Source organism: Tenrec ecaudatus, unplaced genomic scaffold, assembly GCF_050624435.1.
Source record: "Tenrec ecaudatus isolate mTenEca1 unplaced genomic scaffold, mTenEca1.hap1 Scaffold_2244, whole genome shotgun sequence".
Classification (NCBI taxonomy): Eukaryota; Metazoa; Chordata; class Mammalia; order Afrosoricida; family Tenrecidae; genus Tenrec; species Tenrec ecaudatus.
Genome location: NW_027458469.1, coordinates 34,614 through 58,917, shown reverse-complemented (window position 1 = coordinate 58,917; position 24,304 = coordinate 34,614). Strand labels below are relative to the sequence as shown.

General features: G+C 39.2%; 1 pseudogene; it reads left to right on the top strand.

Moving 5' to 3' along the window:
* The first annotated feature begins 23,519 nt into the window (after positions 1-23,519).
* Positions 23,520-23,620, top strand: LOC142436346 (U6 spliceosomal RNA; annotated as a pseudogene).
* The last annotated feature ends 684 nt before the right edge of the window (positions 23,621-24,304 follow it).

Below are 24,304 nucleotides of genomic sequence, written 5' to 3'. Positions count from 1 at the left end.
ATTCTCTTCTGGTAGAATATCTGACTTACAAGTACCACAAATTCTCCAACCTTGTTGGTTTGAGAATATTACCATGCTGGAAGAGATCTGACCACTTGTCTTATACCCACATCAGAGAAAACATCAACTCTGATTTAGTCTACCTTCATAAACAGCTTTTCCTTTGAGACATTAAAAAAGAAAAACAAGTCTCTTTAAAAACCTAACACTCGGTTAGGGTTAGGGTTAGGGTTAGAGAAATAAAGAAAGAAAAGAAAAAATTATAAAAAAAAATAAAAACCTAACACTCATCTCTAAAGTAAAATTATAAAGTACAAAAAGATAGTTTAAAAACATTCTTATTTACAAATTCGCACAGAGAAATTATTAATATCAGGAGTTGATGGATATCATTGTTGGCTACTTTATACATATATATGTATAAACACACATATATAGACTACATAGATAGAATTTTATAAAATTGCCATCAAAAGTTAAATAAATTAATTTATTATGAAAACAAAATCCTTAGATTTAATTAAATTACATAAAAAGCAAAATAATACAGTTACATTAAAAGCCCAAACAGGATTTATTATAGTGTTGATAAACTGATTCTGAAATTTATATGCAGAACATGTAGCCAAAAGTAGACAAATAATTTAGAAGAAAAGAAGGTGTGATATTCACTCCACCTGACATGCTGACTTGTAAAGATTTTAGCAAAATTCAGGCCACCTTGATTTGAACAAGATACATACAAATATGCAATTATTTATGCAGAAATTAAAATAATAATATCACATTCCTTATACCATATGCAGTATTCAAGTGATTTAAATATGCAACAAAAATACCACAAATATTGGAAGATATATTTAACAAATAAAGAAGGAAAAAATGATAAAAATACATAAAACTATATTCTAAAATTGAATTAATTTACATATATTAAAAGTGAAAACAAATCAGAATTCCTGCTATTGTAGAGAGGATGATAAATCTTCTTCCCCAAAACTAACTGTAAAACTGAAAAAAAGTCTGAAAAAAATACTTCAGTTGTCTGGATAGAGACCAAAAGCAAACAATAAATTGCTATTGCTGTTTTTCTTGATTTAGTTCTATATGTCCAACAGAGTGAAACATTGGCTGGTGGTATGGGATCATTACAATCAGTGATGTTTGAAGCCATTGTTGCAGTCACTGTGTCAAAAAGTCTCTTTAATCATCTTCTTTTTCTCTGACCCTCTACCTAGTATGATATTCTTTTCCAGGGTCTGGGCCCTTTTGTTTACATATCCAAAGTGTGTAAGGAAAAGTTTCACCATCCCTTATTCTAAGGAGCATTCCAACAGTGCTTCTTCCAAGATGGATTTGTTCATTCTTTTGGAAGTTTCTAGTATGTACATTATTCTTAACCAGCATTGTACAATGCAAAGGTTCTAATCCTTCTTCAGTCTTCCTTACTCATTGTCCAATTTTCACATGCATGTGAAGTGACTGAAAATACTATAGGTTACGTGAGGAACACCTCAGTCCTCTATGTGACATATTTTCACACTTTTAAGAGATCTCTTGCTGCAAATTTGTCTGATTGCCCATCTAATTTTTAAATGATTTGTTGGCATATACTTTATATGCCATACCATTTAACTGTTCAATCACATTAAGAAGATTTGTGCAATCATCACCACAATCAATTCCAGAACATTTTCTTCTCATATTTGTTGTTATCTCCTAATTTCCTCCAATCCTAATCTGCCAAGCCTCTATCCACTTACTGTCTCTATAGATTTACTATCCTGTGTTTTATGTACCATAAATCATACAAAGCAAAACACAACCATAAAAAATCATTGAAAGTAAAACAACCTCAATGACACCTCTGTTAGTCCAGGTAGACTAGAGAAAAAAAATCAAAGAGACTTATACCTGAGTAAGAAGGAACTTTTTTCTGCATAGTCAATTACTCTTTGTTTCAGCATAGTCAATTTATATAGAGTAATTGTACATTAAGAAAACACCAAACTGGACTGGAAAACACTCCTAAAGGACAAAAAATGATCCTTGAACTAACTGCAAGCTTTTCTTTCTTGTTGTGTTTTGTTTGATTCTTTGTCAGTGGTTTGTTGTTATTGTTGTTGTTTTGTTGTATATTGTTGTTTGGCTTTGCTCTGTCTTGTTTTCGTGCATGTTATTATCTCCGCAGGCCTGTCTAAAGAAGATAGGCTGGATTAACAATCTGGAGGAGAAAACAACGGGACCCAGGGTTCCAGGAGGACAGGAGAGACAGGGAGGTGAGGGGAAAGGAAGTGATGTTAACAAACCCAAGGACAATAAAAAAACAAGTGATCCAAATTGGTGGTGAGGTGGGTGTGGGAGGCCTGGTAGGGCATGATCAAGGGTAATGTAACCAAGAGGAATTGCTGAAATCCAGGTGGGGACTGAGCATGGTAGTGGGACAGGAGGAGAGTGAAGGGAAATAGAGGAAATATGTGGGAGGGAAAGGGAATTTATAGAGTTATAGATAAAGACATGTACATATGCAAATATATTTATATATGAGGATGAGGAAATAGATCTATGTACCTATATTTATAGGTTTAGTATTAAGGTAACAGAAGGACATTGGGCCTCCACTCAAGTGCTCCCTCAATGCAAGAATACTTTCTTCTATTATGTTGGCATTCTATGATGCTCACCTTCCTGACACAACCGCTGAAGACAAAGAGGGTGAATAAGCAAATGTGGTGAAGAAAGCTGATGGTGCCTGGCTATAAAAAAATATAGCAGCTGGGGTCTTAAAAGCTTGAGGGTAAAAGAGCCGCCATCTAGCTCAGAAGCAACAAAGCCCACATGGAAGAACACACCACCCTGCGTGATCATGAGGTCCTGAAGGGATCAGTTATCAGGCATCAAAGAACAAAAATCGTATCATTGGGTGCACACCTCCATGATATGATGCTGAAGACAAATGGGTGCATAAGAAAATGTGGTGAAGAAAGCTGATCGTGCCCAGCTATCAAAATTTATAGCGTCTGGGGTCTTCAAGGTTGAAGGAAAACAAGCGGCCATCTAGTTCAGAAGCAACAAAGCCCACATGGAGGAAGCAAACCAGCCTGTGTGATCACAAGGTGTTGAAGGGATCAGGTATAATGCATCATCAGAACAAAAAAAAATCTTACCATAGTGAATGAGGAGGGGAGTGCAGAGTGGATACCCAAAGCCCATTTTCGGCCACTGGAGATTCCCTTGCAGAGGGGTCTAGGGGAGGAAAAGAGCCAGTCAAGGTGCAATGTAGCAATGATGAAAAATACAATTTTCCTTTAGTTCCTAAATGCTTCCTCCCCGTCTCTCCCACTATCATGAACCTAATTCTACCTTACAAGTATGACTAGACCAGAGGATGTACACTGGTACAGATAGGAACTGGAAGCACAAGGAATCCAGGACGGATGATCCCGTCAGGACCAGTGGTGTGGATGGCGATACTGGGAGGGTCGAGGGTGAGTGGGTTGGAAAGAGAGAACAAATTACAAGGATCTACATGTGGCCTCCTCCCTGGGGAATGGACAAGAGAAAAGTGGGTGAAAGGCAGACGTCAGACAGGGAAAGATATGACAAAATAATATTTATAAATTATCAAGAGCTCATGAAGTAGGGGGCAGCGAGGAGGAAGGGGAAAATTGAGGACCTAAAGCCAGGGGCTTAAGTGGAGAGCAAATGTTTTGAGAATGAGGGCAATGAATGTACAGTTGTGCTTTACACAATTGATGTATGCATGGATTGTGATAAGAGTTGTATGAGCCCCTAATAAAACAATTTAAAAAAAGAAAGCACCCCTACCAATCTAGATCAAGTCCATAAGTCTGATATTAGCCTGTATGTCTGATACCAATCTATAAAGTCCTCTTCGAACTCACGAAACACATGCAGTAATGCCAAATGCAGGAAGATCACAGGCCAATGGGTGCGAAGTATTGTGGATCTAGTGGCAAATCTCAGCCCTGGCATGGGTCTTCACATGTCTCCTCCACATGTCTCCTTCAGCTCAGGGTTCTAACATAGCTCCATGTGTCTTGTCACCTGCAATGTCTCCCAGGGAGTGAACATGTGACCCACCTCCATTGAGCTGTTTATCTCCTTAGCGCCTCCAAATGAGGACACCAAGCTGCAGTGGGATTGACAGGCTAAACCCCATGCCTTCACTCATAAGCCTCAAATTGACAACGGATTATATAACTACCACAATGACTAAACAAAGCAGAAAACCCTCAATCAAATAGGAAGCAGAAAATATTAAAAGCTGAAACAACTATAAAATGCATCAAAAGGGAGATTGAATAATAGTCTTATATTTTAACCTAACTACATCTGTCATGATCAACTTTACAATGTTCTCTATCTGATATCAAAGCTATTCACATCCCTTAATTATGACCAGAGAGAATTCACCCAATGTGGAGGCCTTGCAAATGAATTTTGGGCTCCCCTGTTCTCCATAGTGTTTTGAAAACGGAGTGTTTATAAGTTAAGTACAGATACTATTTCCACCTTTGGATGTAAATTTTATTAATTACAATCCTTGGATCACACAGGCTGGTGTGCTTTCTCCATGTGGACTTAGTTGACACCTCACTTAGATGGCTCCTTGTTTGAAGGAAGACACACCTTTAAGACACAGAGCCTATTCTTTCTGACAGCCAGGAACCATCTGATTTGTTCCCCACACTTTGCTATAAAACCCAACTCTTTAGTGATTTTTTCATGAGGGCAAACTCAAACGTGGCCATCTTATGGAAACTAATTGGCCTTAGTCTGGGGCTAGAATAAAGTGTGAGCCTCAAATCCATCCATATTTCTATGGTTTATGTATGTCTTGTCTCTGGTTCATTTTAGAAGCACCATTATAATTTTATAATAGATAGACTTATAAATCATCCCCTGTGGCATGAGGTAGTACTATTGAGAGTGTCACTAATTTATCCAACTGCATGGAAGTTAAAACAATGTTGAGAAAAGGAATGAGGTTTCAAAAGCTTGTCTTAAAACAGAGTCACCTAAATGAGATATCAACCAAGTACACCTAGAAGAAGCATACCAGCCTGTGAGATCCATGGTTTGTAGATAATAAAATCCAAATCTGAAAAAGGAAATAGTATCAGACGGTTGTATGAACAGTATTGCTAACAGACAGAGAGCATTGTAAAGTTGATTATGGCAGATGTAGATAGATTAATATGTGATAACTAATCATTTATTTTCCCTTTTGTTCTATTTTTAGGTTGCTTCAATTTTTAATGTTTTGTACTTTCTTGAATGAGATTTTTCTATTTTTGTCTAGTTATTTTTATAGTACTTGATTTTTCCTTGTTTGTTTGCTCCCTGCTTGTATTTTGTATGATTTTCTGTATATGAAGCCATGAATAGTTAGATCTATAGAGACTGTAACTGGATTAATAATTAGTTAGGGGCTTAGCAGGGGAGGATAGAGGAAATAGAAAGTTAATTAAAATAAGGACTAGAAAAAAACGTTCTGAATTTGGTTGTGGTGATGATTGGACAAATCTTCTAAATATAAGTGAATGATCACATTATGTAATACATGAAGAATATTTCAATATAAATATAATAATAGAAATAAAAGGAAATTACACAAATATAAGCCAGTGTCAGAGTGTAATACACGAATTGTTGACTTATAGAGATTAAGTTATTAAACACTATTTACACAAAAAGAGGGGCTGGCAATAGAGCAAAATTTTCAATAACACTCATTAATAAAGGAAGAATCGTGTTGTGTTAAACAGGGTTCTCTAGTGAAACAAACCAGGACACTTATGGTATATATATCAAGAAGGAATATAACAGCTAATTAGTCAAGTTAGCAGTGCAGAGGGCTCAGTTCAGCTCACCCTAGTGGAACAGTTAATATACTCAAAGTCCTTCAATTCACATAGACAGCCCAGTCCAAGGTTAAGGAAGCAGACAGCGGAGTCTTCCATTAGGCAAAAATGGTGAGACTTCACCTCATGTACTTTGGACACATTACTGGGAGATACCAGTTCCTGCAAAGGACACTATGCTTGGTAAAATAGAGGACTGGAAAAAAGAGGGAGTTGCTTGATAAGATGAATTGACACAGTGGCTGCAATAATAGGCTCAAACATAAGAACAATTGTGAGAATGGTACAGGACCAGGTGATGTTTCACAAGAGAGCCATATAATCATCATTTGTGCTTTTATTAAATGGTGTCGCTAGTGGGCATCCTGAAAAAAATTCCTAAAAAGAGTAGCGTTGGGACAGAATCTACACATAATAAAACACACCAGAGAGTAAGAAACTCTATGATAAGATTAAGGAAATAGGTTTGAAAATATTAGAGATAATGATGAAAAAAACAGTAAAATTAAATCATTTTACCATTTAGTTTATGTATTATATAGAAATAAAGTTTCATAGCATCATTTACCTTTAAGTAAGAATCTGCACCTTAATTCATGTAACCATGTACCCCATTAAAAAACTCGCTGCCAGTGAGTTGATTCTGACGCAAACCCCATGTTTGGGGTTTGAAAACTATAAATCTTTCCAGTGTTTACACAATAATATGACCAGGACTTATTGATCCATCTTGTGTTGGGCTGGGTTGTCTAGAGATATACAGTGGCACTCACATATTGTGGTAGTTACATAATCTCCTGTCAACATGAGGATATTAAGAGTTAAGGGGTGGAGTCTACCCTGTCAATTAGGTCACAGTCTGATGGTGCCTCCTTGTGGGCATGGCCTTCTCATGAAGATTCTGAAAACTTCTCTTTCTTCCTGGAGGTGGGTCACACACTCTCTCTGCCTTCATCTTCCTGTGGACAAGCAACGTGAGGCAATGCTGAGACCTAAACGAGCAGTGGAGACCTGTGGAGACAGCTCTGTGATGCTTCCACCGCCATGGGATCCACAAGATTTTTCATCCACCGGCCTGTAGTCTTCCTCTATTCATCATCACTACTTGTGCACCATGAGTCTGATGAGGAATTTATGGACTATTATTGGACATATGCTGTAATATTGGACTTATGGGCTTGATCTGGACTGGGCTGTGATGTTTTCTTAATATAAAATTGCTCTTTGATATAAAGCTCTCTCTTACACATATGTAAGTATCAATAAATGTTTTTTCTCTAAGTCAACCTGGCTTAACACACATATGTATACGAGTTTTATGTCAAATAAGTATATATAAAGTCCTTAAATTTAATGCCAGTGCAGACTCATTTAGCTGCAGACCAATGATGCATAAAGGTAAACTGGAAAACTGGAAGATCTCAGGCTAGCAGGTGCAGAGTAAAATGATTCCATGATAGGTGAGACCATGGCAAGATGCCCAGAGTTCTGAAGGCTGCCCCAGGGTAGGCAGAGTTCCAGCAAGCAGAAAGGGGAAGGAACAGAGAGGGAATTCCCAGTGTATCTCACACTTACAAAAAAGGCTATGAAACCAAATAGGTATCATTAGGCTGTGTGTTAGACAGGGTTCTCTAGAGAAACAAAATCAGAATGCTGATAATTTATATATATATATACACACACACACACACAGATAGATAGATGTATAACATAAGAAATAAACAGTTAATTGAAATATAAAGCAGTACAAATGGCTCAGTGCAACTCACTCCTGTGAGACACTGGCAGTCCTTGAGGGCACCGGGTAGTCCTCTGTAGAGTAATTCAGGCTATCCGGGCACAGGCAGCAAACAGCAAGGCAGGTAATCAACAGTCAGCCAGATGGCAGGGTCCAACAGTTTCCACCTCAAGAGATATGAATTCAGTGGTGTGACGAAGCAGGTCTTAAAGGAACCTCAAATTACAGTGACCCAGTCCATGGTTTAGGTGTCCCACAGGTAGTGTAGCATGCAAATTGAGGCACAGAACAAGCAAGGCAGCTGCACACTGGTCCCATGATAAAAGAGCAAGAGACAAGAAAGGCGAGGCTCACCAAGTTATTTATCTCTCCACCCTTCAATTAATCCCACATGTATTTATCGGCCATGTTAGAAAAATAAACTAACTACCTCAGGCTGCAAACCAATTAATAGGTTGGGCCCTGTGCCTACCCATACCCAGGAATGTCTAGTTATGTCTTGATATAAATTGACACCTTTACACAACTCTTTAACCTACAGCATCACCAGAGACAATAATAAAATCGTACTTGCACCTAACATGATGCAACTAACAATGTACAACTGAAAATACACCAGCCCCATTTAAACCTTCATTCAATAAATTAGAAAAACAAAACTATTCTATGTCTAACATTTGCAATTGTGTGGACACTCACACTTTAATCCTATAATCCTTTCAACATCTTCCTCCATCCATGAGTTTGTAAGCAAGCCACTCCATGTCTTTATCTCCCCCTATTTTGGGTGCTCAATTTCCATACTGCCCATTTCTACCAAGCCAGTGTTCTGAGGGACAAGCATGCTCTTGGATGTGAAGAATCTTCATTCAACTTGAGACCTTTTGTCTACATCCATAAACAAAGTCAAATACAGAGCAGGCAACCCATCAAATAAGTATACAATGTACATCAGTTCATAAGGCCAAACATATTCATCAGGTTGGGTCTGGTTAACTCAGTCTTAGCCATCCAAGTTACCTCAGTGGTTGCCATAGCAAGCTAGAATCACCCACTTGATGGCCCCTTCACAAATTCTGAAAAACCTATCCCCTTAGGCTAGGTTAAAACCATAGACGCAACTTTTAAGCAAATCTTTAATTCAGACTGACCAACCTACTCCCTTCTCTTCTACGCTCTGTGAACTAGGTCCACATGTGTCAATGGCCAGATTCAACCCCTGTTGCTATGTTTTCCCCACTTCCACTGAACAAAAATGAATTCAGGTAGTCAACTAGCAGGCATTTCAGGGTACCCTTAGCCCCCCTTACAATTCAGCCTTGGGGAGAAGGGGGGGTGGGCGGAGTTCTCTCATGGGCCCAGACTTTTCAGGCTTAGACACAAACTGCTTGCTCAAAATTTAAAAAGCCAAAGTCACTTTTATCCCCTTCAATTTCCCAACAGTTTTAGTGGCATGTCTTTTCAAATGCAAATGTCCTGCAACTTAAAGCACTCAGTGAGTACTTACCTTGCCTAAGATTAGGCTTCAAATAAAAAGCCTTTCCTTGAAAAAAATTCCTAAAGTCCCTTTAACAACCTCTTTATAAATTCCATTATAATGACTGAAGGCAGTGGGATTACAAATCCTCTCCAATCCTACTTCCCAATAATCATTTCTATCACATATTATATCAGTAATATCAGGTAAAAGAAATCAATATAAATGAAGTATAGCCAGATCCTAAACACAATTTCCTTTAAAATACTCAAATTCAATCCTTTCTTGTATAGACTATTCATTCATATGCAGTGTGGCCATAGGCTTCAACCTAGGGCCAGACCTTCTGTCACCTATTTTGACTAAAGAGAAGGCTTTAAGCTCAGACAAATCCAAGAAGCATTTCCTTTCCTGAACTGTAATTTAATAGTCATTACATTTCTTTGCTCCATTTCAGATAGGAACAACCAAAGACAACTCCTAAGGTTCAATTTTTTCACGTTCCATGCCTTTTCCAGAAACAAACTGAGTGCATTTGAGAGCATTAAGAGTGAAGGAGTGAAGTCTAGCCTGTCAATCAGGTCATAGCCAATGAGGCCTCTGTGTGGACATGTCCTTCTCCTGAGAATTCTGTAAACACCTATATTCCTCCTTGGAAGCGGGAGACATTCTCTCTGTCAGCTCAGTCACTGTGAGGCATTCTTGCTGACAAGCCACATAGAGACAGAATGATGGCAGCCAGAGCATTGGTGCTGAAGAAGCCACATGGAGACCCTTACCAGCACAGAGATGCTTACACAGCCACAGGATCCACAAGATTTTCCACTCAGTGGCCTGTGATCATCCTGCATTCTGCATCATTGCATGTGTTTCATGAGTCGGAAGAGGAATTTATAGATATGTATTGCACATAGGGCTAAAACTGGACTTAACGACTTGATCTAGACTGGGCTGGGGTGTTTTCTTAATGTAAAATTACTCTTTGATTTAAAACTCTTTCTTATGCATATAAGAGTGTCTATGAATTTGTTTCTCCAGTCAACCCAGACTAACACACTGAGTTAACCATGTGGCCATATCTGACCTCTACTAGTTCCACAAAGGATAAGGGAAATCCAACTCTACCTGACTACCTTGCAGCACATGTCAGACAAGTCTCCACTCTCGATCTTCATGATTTGTTCCTCTGGACATCACCTCCATGGTACCATATATGTTAGTCTTGGTAGTACAGAGATACAAATCCAGTGCCACTCCTAAAGGTATCAGAAAGAGTTTTTATCAAAAAGGCATCCCAGCCCAGTCCAACTCAGGTCCATAAGCCCACTACTATCCCCTCTTCTGACTCACATATTTGATTATCTTTACTTTTATTCGTGTCTTTTTAATGATCTTTTGCTTTCATTTTGTATAATGTTCTTGATGTATTCCACAGCTCATCAGGTCTTCTGTCACCAGTGTTCAATGAAGCAAATATTTTTTTGAGATGTTCTTGAAATTCAGGTTGGATAGACTCAATGTTGTATGTTGTATCTTATGAACTTGGACCAATTTTCTTAATCTTTTCCATCATCTCTTCCCATAGTAGTAATAAATATTATTTCTGTGTATTCTATCTAGAGAAGTGTATGTGTATAGTTGCTGCTTATGTTACTGGAAAAGGGTATTATCTATGAACAAGTAATAAGTCTTACAAAATTCTACCATGAGATATCCAAATTTGTTTCCTCACCAAGGTCATATTTTCCAACTACTATTCCTTCCTCTTTGTTTATAATTTTTGCATCCCAATCACCAATAATTATCAATGCATCTTGATGCAGGTTTGATCAATTCCAGACTGAAGTTGTTGGTAGAATTCTTCAATTTGTTTATCACTAGCTTTTGTGGTTAGAGCATAATTTTGAATAATAGTATTGTTGATTGGATTTCCTTGAAGATGGATAAATTATATCTACCACAGTCAGCATTGTGCTTGACCTTGAAATGTCCTTGTTGACAATAAATCAAATGCCATTCCCCTAGATTGTTTCATTCCTGGCATAGTAAGTCATATGATTTTCATATTCAAACTGGCCAGCTCACTATTGCTTAGAATATCAATGCTTATGTGTTCTATGTCATTTTTTACTACTTCCAATTTTCCTACTTCATAGTTCATACATTCCAAGTGTTAGTAGATTTGTCCAGCTGTGTCTTCTCACCTTGAGTTGTTCCCATTAGCAAATGAAGATACTGGGGTTCCATTCTTATATACTTTATTCCATTCTTATCAACATTGTTAACTCTATACTGAGAAAGCAGCTCCTCCTCAGACACATTTCTAGTGCCTTCTGACCTGAGGGGTCCATCCTCTGGCACTGTCACTGCAGTGTTCTGACTCCATTCACCAGGCCTTCAGTACTTTACAAAGTATCCATGTTATACATAAGGTTTTCGGTAACTACTTCCTCTGAAGTGGGCACCAAGTCCTTTGTAGTATGTTCTTTTTCTGAAGCTCCGCTGAAACCTGTAATTTTGGGTGACCTTGCTTGTATATTAAATACCAGTGACCCAGCTTCCAGCATTACAGCAACACACAGGTCACCCTGTTTTGACAAATTGGCAGAGAAGTAGTTATAATAACAGAAAAAGTTACATATCTGAATTGTCAACCATGCTAGCCATAAAACACCCATTGATGTTTTCAACTCCTCACAATAGTGAATTTGTTAAATTAGTTGCCTTATAAAACTTTGCAGATGTCACAATAGTTAACATAAAATTTTCCCAAACTATACTTACTTTGTGCTATTTGCTGAGCACGTTTTATAAGGGAAAAGTCATGTCAAAATCCTGTTAAAGTGGTTCCACTGCAGCCTAGAAAAGCAGAATCCTCAACATTTAAAACAAGTGAAGTTTCCCTCCGTCACCCAAGCGCCCCTTCCGTAGGGATTCCACAACGTGAAATGGGATAGAAGAGCTTGGGTTTTTCCGTTTCAAAGTTGAAGAGTTTGGGTCATTTATATTTTAATCATCAAACTTGTGGCTTTTCAGCCACAGCATCTTCACTGTCAGATAAGTGTTCACGATGCATTTTTAATATCCTCACACTCGAATTTAAGATCAAACAACTTTAATAGTGGGTCCATACCACTTGGCCTTGTTTCAAACGGTTTTTCTTGGAAAATTATGAAGTGATTCAAGGAGTTATGATGAAGGTTGTATTGCTGAATAAAATACTCATAGCTTATTAGCATTTGAAATGTAACTAATATGATACAAGAACTAAATTTCTAAGCATATTTTATTTAAATTATTTATATGGAACTGGTGGCTACTGTATTAGAGAGTGCAAATCTAGAGTATTTAAAACTTTGCCTCCTGTTTGCTCTGTACATTCATGGGTACATTTGTAGCAATAATAGATAAAATATACAAATATCCTCTGTTAAATTTGTATATATTTGTGGGTATCCTCTCACTCTTCCATTCATATCTATTGAATCTACACATCTATCCAGGCATCTATTTAGAATTTATCACTATTGAAACCTTGTATATTATATATTATATTTGACCTGTTGTCTTTAACTCTTGCAAACATCCCAATACATTGCTCTGTTTCTATCATATTTTTCCCATTTCGCTCTTGTTGAATATTGTCTTGCCCTTCACCAGTTAATATCTGTCTAACATCTAGTCTATATTTTCCTTTCTATTTCCACTTCTTTCCTTTTTCCTCCAAACACTGATAACTATAAAACTTATTTTAGAAGGGGGAGGAGGAGAGAGTGAAGCACATCCTGGCCCACCAGGCCGTGAGAATGATGTCCCTGATTAGAGCAGCCAGTCCACAGAGAGCACAACATGGCTGGCCCCACTATGAGACATGATGCCCCACACTGACCCATGGCCCTACAGGGGACAGCACCGGAGACACAGTGTGGGAATTGTGCCTGACTTGATCCCACCACGCTGAGGCAAAGCAATGGGGCAGTACAGCAGAACAGCAAGGGAATGGAGCAGCAAAATCCCCAGGAAATGCTGAAAGTGGTGCCCCAACAGACTGGACTGGGAAACACTCCTAAAGACCAATAAACGATCCTTGAACTAACTACAAGCTGTTCTTTCTTGATGTGTTTTGTTTTGTTCTTTCTCAGTGGTTTGTTGTTGTTGTTTTGTTTTCCTCTGTCTTGTTGCTTTGTTTTCCTCTGTCTTGTTTTTCTGCATGTTATTATCTCCACAGGTCTATCTTAATAAGATTGGCTGGATGAACTATCTGGAAGAAAAACAACGGGACCGACAGTTCCGTGGGGACATGGGATAGGGGGAGTTGAGGGGTAAGGAAGTGGTGCTAACAAACTCAGGACAAGGGAACAACAATGGATCCAAATTGGTGATGAGGTGGGAGTGGCAGACCTGGTAGGGAATGATCAAGGGTAAGGTAACAAAGAGGTATAACTGTAACCCAGGTGGGGATGGAGCATGATAGTGGGACAGGAAGGAAGTCGAGGGAAATAGAGGAAAAATCTAGGAGGCAAAGGGCATTTATAGAGGTCTAGACAAAGACATGTACATATGCAAATATATATATGAGGATGGGGAAATAGATCTATGTGCCTATATTTATAGGTTTAGCATTAAGGAGGCGGAAGGACCTTGGGCCTCTACTCAAGCATTCCCTCAATGCATGAATACTTTCTTCTATTAAATTAGCAATCTATGATGCTCACCCTCCCAACACAACTGCTGAAGCCAAAGCGGGTGAACAAGCAAATGTGATGAAGAAAGCTGATGGTGCCCAGCTATCAAAAGAGATAGCATCTGGGGTCTTAAAGGATTGAAGATAAACAAGCGACCATCTAGCTCAGAAGCAACAAAGCCCACATGGAAGAACACACCAGCCTGTATGATCACATAGTTCCGAAGGGATCAGTTATCAGGCATCAAAGAACAAAAAAATCATATCATTCGGTGCACACCTCCATGATATGATCGCCGAGAACAAATGTGCGCATAAGCAAATGTGGCAAAGAAAGCTTATCGTGCCCAGCTATCAAAAGAGATAATGTCTGGGGTGTTAAAGGCTTGAAGGTAAATAAGCGGCCATCTAGCTCAGAAGCAACAAAGTCCACATGGAAGAAGCACACCAGCCTGTGCGACCACGAACTCTCAAAAGGATCAGGTATAAGGCATCATCAGAAAAAAAAAAATCTTACCATAGTGAATGAATGGCGAAGTGCAGAGTGTAGACCCAAAGCCTATTTGTCAGCCGCTGGAGATCCCCTCCCAGAAGGGTCCAGGGGAGGAGATGAGTCAGTCAGGGTGTGATGTAGCACTGATGAAGAATACAGCTTTCCTCCAGTTCCTAAATGCTTTCTCCCCACCTCACCCCCCCAACTACTATGATCTGAATTCTACCTTGCTATTCTGGATAGAGCAGAGGATGTACACTGGTACAGATAAGAGCTGGAGGCACAGGGAATCCAGGGCATATGATACCTTCAGGACCAGGGGTGTGAGGGGCGATACTGGGAGGGTAGAGGGTGAGTGGGTTCGAAAGAGGGAACTGATTACAAGGATCTACATGTGACCTCCTCCCTGGGGGTTGGACAACAGAAAAGGGGTGAAGGGAGACACCGGATAGGGCAAGATATGACAAAATAATAATTTATAAATTATCAAGGGTTCATGAGGGAGTGGGGAGTGGGGAGGGAGGGGAATAAAGGACTTTATGCAAAGGGTTTAAGTGGAGAGCAAATATTTTGAAAATGATGAGGGCAAAGAATGTACAGATGTGCTTTACACAATTGATGTATGCATGGATTATGATAAGAGTTGTATGAGTCCCTAATAAAATGTTTTTAAAAAAACCTTATTTTAGTGTGAATAACTTTTCTTGACCATTTATAATACCCGGGTTGTTGGTTTATTTTGGTTATTTTAAATCATTTTCTTGGGGGCTCATACAATTCTTATCACAATCCATACACACATCCATTGTGTCAAGCACATATGTACATTTGTTGCCGTCATCATTCTCAAAACATTTGCCTTCTACTTGAGCCCCTCCCTCCCCACCACCCTCCCTCATGAACCCTTCATACTTCATAAATTATTATTATTTTATTATATGTTACACTGTGCGATGTCTCCCCCCACCCCCGCCCTCTTCTCTGCTGTCCATTCCCCAGGGAGGAGGCTATATGTAGATTCTTGTAGTCAGTTCCCCCTTTCTACCCCACTTCCCTGCACCCTCCAGGCATCACCACTCTCAACACTTATCCTGAAGAAGTCATCTGTCTTGGATTCCCTGTGTTTCCAGTTGCTATCTGTACCAATGCACATCCTCTGGTCTAGCCAGATTTGTAAGGTAGAATTGGGATCATGATAGTGTGGGGTAGGGGGGAGGAAGTATTTAAGAACTAGTGGAAAGTTGTATGTTTCATCTTCGCTACCCTGCACCCTCACTGGCTCATCTCCTCCACACAACCCTTCAGTAATGGGGTGGCCAGTTGCCTACCGATGGGCTTTGAGTCTCCACTCTGCACTCACCCACATTTACAATGATATGGTTTTTTTGTTCTTTGATGCTTGATACCTGAACCCTTTGACAGTTCATGGTTACACAGAGTGGTATTCTTCTTCCAAGTGGGCTTTGTTGCTTTTGGGCTACATGACTGCTTGTTTAGCTTCAAGCCTTTAAGGCCCCAGACACTATATCTTTTGATAGCCGAGCACCATCAGCTTTCTTCACCACATTTGCTTATGAACACGTTTGTCCTCAGTGATCATATCAGGGAGGTGGGCACCCACTGATACGGTTTTTAGCTCTTTGATGTCTGATAACTGGTCACTTCTACACCTGTGGTCAGACAGGCTGGTGTGCTTCTTCCATGTGGGCTTTGATGCTTCTCAGCTAGATGGCCTCTTGTTTATCTTCAAGCCTTTAGACCCCAGATGCTATATCTTTTGATAGCTGTGCACCATCAGCTTTCTTCACCACGTTTGTTCATGCACACATTTTTCTTCAACAATCGTGTCAGGAAGGTGTGCATCCTGGAATGCCAATTTAATAGAACAATGTGTTCTTGCATTGAGTAAGTGCTTGAGTGGAGGCCCAATGTCCATCTGTTGCCTTAATACTAAACCTATAAGAATATGCATGTTGATCTGTTTCCCCGAACTCTTATATAAATATATTTACATATGTACATTCCAGTCTTTAGACCTCTATAAATAGCCTTTATCACCTAGTTCTTTCCTCTATTTCCTTTTATGTTCCTCTTGTCCCATTTATCATGCTCAGCCTTCATTTGGGTTTCAGTAACTTCTTTCGGTCACATTGCCCTTTCTGGATCCCTACCAGGCCTCTCACCCCCTCCTTGCCACTGACTTTGGATCACTTGTTACTCCCCTGTCCCTGGGTTGGTCAGCACCACCTCCTTACTCCCGCATCCCCCTCTCCCGTGTCCCCCTGGAACCATTGATCCCATTGTTTTCTCCTCCAGACAATTCGTCCAGCCTACCTTTTCTAGATAGATCTGCAGAGATAATAATATAGACCAAAAATCAAGCCATAGCAAGACAGGCAATGAACACAGCGATGAAAACAAAAAAGAAATCCAATTACCCATAGAAAAATAAATTAATTAAAAGAAAAAAAATTTAAAAGAAAGAAAAACCTGTAAATAGATCACGGTCTGATTTTTTATCTCTAGGCGTGTCCTTCAGTCAGGTCAGATGGGGTACCATGCTCTGGCCCCAGGGTCTGTCCTTTGTACTCTCTCAGGGGCTCCCTGCGCTGTTCCCACAGTTGGTTTGCCACATGGTTTTAGTGGTTTGCCTCAGTGTCACAGGGTCAGTCTGGGCCAACCCAACAGTGAGTCTCCAGTGTTGTCCCCCTTAGGGCCCTGGGCCATCAAGGGACAGCTTGTTTCGTAATGGGATCAACCATATTGTCCACTCTGTGCACTGGCTGTTCAGAGCGGGGATATCATCCTCCCGGCCTGATGGGCCAGGATGTGCTCCACTCTCTTCCTCCCCCTTCATTTGCTCCCATTTGGTCTCATCAGACATACTCCTCTCTCCTAGCTGCAGCTTCAGTGCCATCCTCTCAAGTAAATTCTTCTGACAGAAAGGACAGTTTTCCACATAGCTGATATGGGGCCAAGCCCTCAGGCCCCTATACTGGCTCCCCACTCCTTCTTGGCACACTGCATTCATCTGGCAGTGGCTTATTATCTGGTCCCTCGGTCCCTGTGGAGGCACAAACAATACCCTCCCTTTGGGTGGCTCAGTGTCCTATTCCCCCACCACACTTTTTTTTTCTTTCCCTTTTCCTCCCTCCCCGCCCCCTTTTTAGTTGGCTGCCATATGTATACTTGGACTTGGTCTGGCCCCTGCCATCCTACCTGGACCTCACTCGGGATGATTTCTTAGCATTTAATTTATTCAAACAAGTTTCTTCACTAGTAACTCTGAGGGAATGCTTTTCTAAGAAATGTGTGAATTTATTTCAAAATATGAGCCCATGTTCACCAAAGTTTTATTCTATGAACACGTGATTGTTTTGATAGTGAGATGAATGCAGTAACTGAACTAAGCAATAGGTTATATTGGGCTTTTCCCTCATATCACTTGAATCATGTTGAGATATTACAGTTTGTTTTTATATTTTGAAAAAGGTAATTTGTTAGTCTCCACATGTTAGTTTCCTCCTTTATCTAAGGGAGAAGACAAAATGCAATCCATGTGATCTGCCTCTGAGAAATGTCAAGGCAATTGAAAAATCATGAAATGAGGTATATGGAGTCTTAATGAAAATAGAATGCACAGTAGGAAAAGAAGGTGCTATCTTTTTGGGTCAATTCTCTGTGTGGCCATGTAGATAAATTCTTCTCATGAGAGAAAATAACAGTAGAGTATTTAGTTGCAGCTGTGAAACAAATGTAGGGTCTAGCTAAATTTTCCCCACTGTTGTCCATATGAAGCACATATATTTTGCTAATCATCTTTATTCTGAAGTCTGAGATGACCGAACTAGGTTTGGAAGTAACACTATTTTTCCAATTATCCAGTTTCCCAAATACTATATCCCAGAAAGAGAATCGACTTCCTAAACACTGTTTTTAACATGATTCTCCCAGGTTCCTAATCCTGTATGAGCCTCTGGGAACACGTGTGCTACAGTGTCCATCACTTGAAACCGAGGAAGCCAGTATAGGCTCCACATTTTGTGTGCAAGTAGCCTAAAGGGTTTGTTTCACACAGAAAAACTGAGGATACTTGGTCCTAGACAGCTTCAGTGGTACAGCATTTGAACATGAAATCCCTGTTTGGAAGTTCTACCATTGCTTTAATGAGTCAAGAATCTGCCAAGACCCAAATCTTCAGAACCAGTGAGAGAAGGGCCCGCATATGATCAACAACTCCTTGGATTCCAATTAATTAGTATCATATGATTATGACACACAAAAAGAGCCCTTCAACTTGCTGCCATCATGTCAATGTTGACTCATGGTAACCCTTTTGAACAGGATAGAAATGCCCCTGTGATTTTCTGAGACTGTAACCACATTGGAGTAGAAAGCCGCAGGTCTTTCTCTCAAGGAGTGGCTTGTGCTTTCACTGTTGGTGATCTTTCAAATCACAGTCCATTGTTTATACACGATACCACCAGGGATGTGCAGTAGGTGAGAAAACAAATTATTTCTTGGCTTATCTGACAGCATCTTTAATTCCTAAGAAAATCCAGAGATTTATGTGCAACAAAACCATGGAGTAAATATGTCTAGTTGGTGTTGATAACTATTAAAATGCCTAGTTTAGAATAAAAATCAAAATAATACAAAGCTACTAACTAAGATCCAACTAAATGTTTCCACAGAAATGCAGTTTAATTGTAAAGACACAGGTTAAAGCTAATTGATGGAATAACCACAACCACCACAAACACCACACACACATGCAACCCAATTAAAACTGGGAAAAGGTATAATAAATAACTTAATAAAGTACATGAGCAAACACTCCAACAAAGGATATTTCAATAGTTGACAGACACATATAAAGATTATCAATCTTATTAGCCATCAGATAAATGCAAATCAAAAGCAACCAGGGATAAGCATTTCACTCCCACCAGGAACAGTTAGGATGAAAATAAACTTTAAAATGGAAAAGAACAAAGGTTTGAAGGGATTTGGAAAAATTAGAATTCTCACCGACTGTTTGTGGGAATGCAAAATCTATCAAACAGTCTGGAAATTCCTCCAACTACTAGAGAAAATGTTGTCATAAAATAAAAACAAATAACCCTCCACCCCCAACCAAACCCACTGCCATGGCTTCAATTAACTCATAGTGACCCATTAACACAGAGTAGACATGCCCCTTTAGGTTTGGGGGAATGTAAATATTTATGGGAGAAGACAGCTTAATCTTTCTTTGACCCTACTCATAACCTGCTATGCCACCCAGAAATTCTACTTCTCAGTATATACAGGAGCTCTAACCACTTAATTGGTTTTATTGTAAGGTATTAACCAAAGGTCAGCATTTTGAACTCACCAGCACTTCATAGCTGAAATTTTCTGCTCCCATAAAAATTTGGTGCTTTACAAACCCTGGGGAGTGTGGGGGGAGGTCAGATGCTTATAGACATCTTCCCTGAAGGCAGTCCCTGCCAGACTGCTGTCTCCCCACACCACAGGGGTGGGCCTGCTCCCTGCTGCTGGAGACAACAGATTACTTCTCACTGAAGCTTGGGACCATTAGCTTGGTTCCTGTAGGTGGGGTTTACACCCTACTGTTTATGGTTCCTATGAAGGTCCAGAAAACAGGTCAAGGTTAGGTTGCCATCCTAAATCTAGGATCTGCCCATCTTGTCACATGTATACCCCCAATCCCTCCTCTTCCTATTGCGTGTAGTTCCCTAGACCACCCCCTCTCATTACTGTATTACCTATAGCACAGCCCCTTCCTGTGACGTACGTCCTTACCTGTAATTAGGGGGCTTGCAGGTCTCCAGAGAATATAAAACCCTGGGCAAGCATTAAAGAGCTCTCTCTCTCTCCACGTGGACCACCAAGGGGGGCTGAGGTGAGCATGCTACTATGAATTGTTTCTGACTCCATTTATTTCAATATTTCTCTTCTATCTCTCATGCTCTCTGTAACTTTGCTATAATCTTGACTTATTATTGATGTACAATTGCACCTACTGGACCAGTAATGATGTGTTAGGGGCTGGCTTCCCCTGTCAGGAGAGCAATTCTACTCTCTCCTACAGGTTCACTATGAGTTAAAATTGATACAATGAAGTGAGTTTTTTTTTTATAGGTATATTGGAGTGAGAAAAACACATGCATATACACACCTATGTTTATTGCCATACTATTCATATCAGCAAAAATATAAAAATTATCTAAGTGTCCATCATTAGATGAATGGATAAATAATGTGTAGTACATATATCAATAAAACGCTACTCAGAGATAAAGAAAAATATCCTTCTAAAACATCTTGCAACATGGATGAACCTTGTGTGGAGCAAAATAAGTCAATCACCAAAAGGAAGTATTATACATTTTCACTTTTAAGAAATAACATGAAAAGATAAACATAAAAACTAATATTTATTAGTGACTTCTAGGGATTGGGGCAGATTGGAGAAATGAGTTTCTCTTTAGATTATACATACTGGTGTGTTTGGTGATGGTAACAACACCAAGTGAATGTGATATGCGCACAACTTAACAAAAGTAAACAATTTTACCAAGATGTACATAAGAAAAAAGGATCTTTTGGCAATCACTGTAGCACATATAATTTGGCAACAGTAACAACAACCAGAAGATATATATATACTTTTATAAACATTTCATAGGTTTTCTAATGCTATAAATCTTTAGAGAAGTAGAAAGTTTCATCTTTCTCTTATGAAGTGGCTAGTGGATTTGAAGCGTTGATTTTGTTGTTAGCAGCCCAATATTTAACCCTCTACTCCCCCAGGGTTACTTGTGTATATTCATATGCCAGAATGTGTGTGAATATGTGTATGCATATATTTGCATTATACCTCTCGAGATTGGTTTTCTAAGTTTAAAAACAGGTTCAAATGCTTTGGTTAATCGACATAACAATTAGCTTAGTTTATTGAATAGAGTCTGGGATCTTAACAACTGGTGAAAAGCTATTTCGAAGAAAACAATCAGTCTTTACTTATATGAAGCAAAAAAAAACGGAAAGAAAGAAAAAAAACAGAAAGAAAAATTAGTTTAGCACTGAAGCTACGGTTCAGGGAGAGGGGCATGTCTGAGCAGAGCACACAGGAGCAAGCAAAGAAGGAAGGAAAATGGAACATATTCTGGCCCACCAAACCACAAAGATGATATTCCTGCTCTGAACAGTCAATGTACAGAGAGAACCATAGGGCTAGCCCCACTATGAGACACAATATCCCTCACTGACCCCGAGCGCTAAGGGGCACAAGACTGGAGACACAATGCAGGAAGTGAGCCCAATCTGACCCCACCACACCAGGGAGAAACATGAAGGGCCTGCAGAGCAGTAAGGGGAGCAAAGCATTTAAGTCCCCGGGGAATACCAGAAATAGACTTTGGGGCCAGAGCATGGCACCCCATCAAAACTCAACCGGAAAACCCTCATAAAAAACAACAAATCAGACCTGGAACTATTTATAGGGTTTTCTTTTTTGTTGTTTGTTTGCTTGAGGGTTTTTTGTTTTGTTTTGTTTTGCTTTTTGCTGTTTGTTTTATTTTGGTTTTGTGCTTATTGTTGTTTTTGCATGTCTGTCTAGACGGATAAGATAGGCAGAATAAACAATCTGGTGGTGAAATGAACAGGAACAACTGTTTCAGGAGAGGGGACATAGAAGAGGGGGAGGTGGAAAAAGGAAGGGGTGTGTCAACAATCCTAAGGACAAAGGAACAAGTGATGTAAAATACACAGGGAGGAGGATGTAGGATGCCTGGTGGGGCTTGATCAAGAGCAATGTAGCTGAGAGGAATTACTGAAACCTGAAACCTGAAACCTGAAACATGATAGTGGGATGAGAGAAAAGTAAAAGGAAATAGAGGAAAAAACTAGGAGTCAAAGGATATTTCTAAAGGTCTAAATAGAGGCATGTATATATGTAAATATATTTATATACAATGATAGGGAAATAGATCTATGTATATATATTTAAATGTTAAGTATTAAGGTAGTAGATGGATATTGGGCCTCTACACAAGTACTCCCTCAATGCAAGAACACTTTGTAATGCTCACCTTCCCAACAAGATGGCTAAAGACACAATGGGTGCATAAGCAAATGTGGTGAAGAAAGCTGATGGTGTCTGACTATCAAAAGATAAAGCATCTGGGGTCTTAAAGGCTTGAAGATAAGTGGACACCTAATTGAGAAGCAACAAAACCTACATATAAAAAGTACACCCATCTCTGTGATCATGAGGTGTCGATGGGATCAGGGATCAGGCATCGAAGACCCAGAACAAAAAATTATATCAATATGAATGAGGCGGTGTGCAGAGTGGAGACCAAAAACCCATCTGTAGACAATTGGACATCCCCTCTCAGAAGGGTCACAAGGAAGAGACGAGCCAGTCATAATGCAGTATGGCATTGATGAAACATACAATTTTCCTCTAGTTCTTTAATGCTTCCTTCCCCCTCACTATCATGACCCCAATTCTACCTTACAAGTCGGCTAAACCAGAGCATGTACACTGCTACGGATAAGAGCTCACAACACAGGGAATCTGGGACAGATAACCCTCTTAGGACCAATAATGAGAGCAGTGACACCTGAAAAGGAAGGGGAAGTTGGGAGGAGAAATATGGAACCAATCACTATGATCAACATATAACCCACTCCAAGGGGGACAGACAACATAAAAGTGGATGAAGGAAGACAGCACTTGGTGTAGGTGACCAGATTTTAACATTGGTAAAGCGGGACACCAGCGGGACACCATTGATAAAACTCATATCCTGGTGAAATAGCCACATGGCAGCTGAAAACCATATAACCTAGCTTGTGCATTCTTTTCCAAAATCAGGACTTATTAATAATGCCGCGGGATGCGGAAACAATTGTTAAAAATCGGGACTGTCCCGCCAAAAGCAGGACGTCTGATTACGAGTGAAAAGAAAATGTTTTGAAAATGATGATGGCAACATATGTACAAATGTTCTTGACATAATATATCTATGCATTATGACAAGAGCTGTAAGAGTCCCCAATATAATGATTTAAAAAAAAGATTATGAGTGTACACACACCACAGTCCTATTCTGCCCACTTACCAACTGTTCTCATTAATTTCACATAGTTGGATACTGATAAAATAGAAAAAAAATTTATGAAACACAATGGCAAATTCCTTTTTAAAAATCCACATATAACCAGTTTTAGAAACACATATAGTAAAATCAGAATGGTACAAAAAAGATCAGCACAGACCCTGCCCAAAGATTACACTCAAATTGGTGAAGATTTTCGCATTTTTTGCTTCAGTAAAATATCAAAAGCTTCATTAAAAATCCATACTTAAAAGTCAGTTGAGACTACTACACTAAGATAATTTTAAATTGTCAAGTAAAATCAACCCACTTTAACCTAAGTAATAGCTTGGCTCAAATAAACAAAAAAAAAGGAAATCATTTGTATGTACTAGGCTTCTTTAAAAAATCACTTATATAAGGTCAAATGGTCAATAATTATTGTTTAGAAAAGATGAGAAGACATGGGGAAATGGAAAGTAGATTAATGAAAATGGGACAACCTGAACAGAAATGAATGCTATTGCATTGTGAAGAATGTAACTAATGTCAATTGACAACTTGTGTAGACATTATGGAAAGAGAATCTAAACTGCATCTAAGCCTTCACTGAAAATGCAATGAAATATCCTTTAAAAAATAAAATAGGTAAATAAATTTTTATTTCTAATTTTTATTACATTTCAGGTAATCAATTTCGTATGGGCAAAAGTATAAACAGTTCTCCAAAGAGGATGTGTGTAGCTAATAATCACATGAAAAGATGTTCACATCATGAATTTTGAAAATGCAAGTCAAATCACAGTAAGATACTATTTCATCCCAATTTGGATGATTATATAGGAACCCTGGTTGTACTGAGGGTTGACCGTAAGCCAGCTCTTGTATATTTCATGTCAAATTGGCATGTG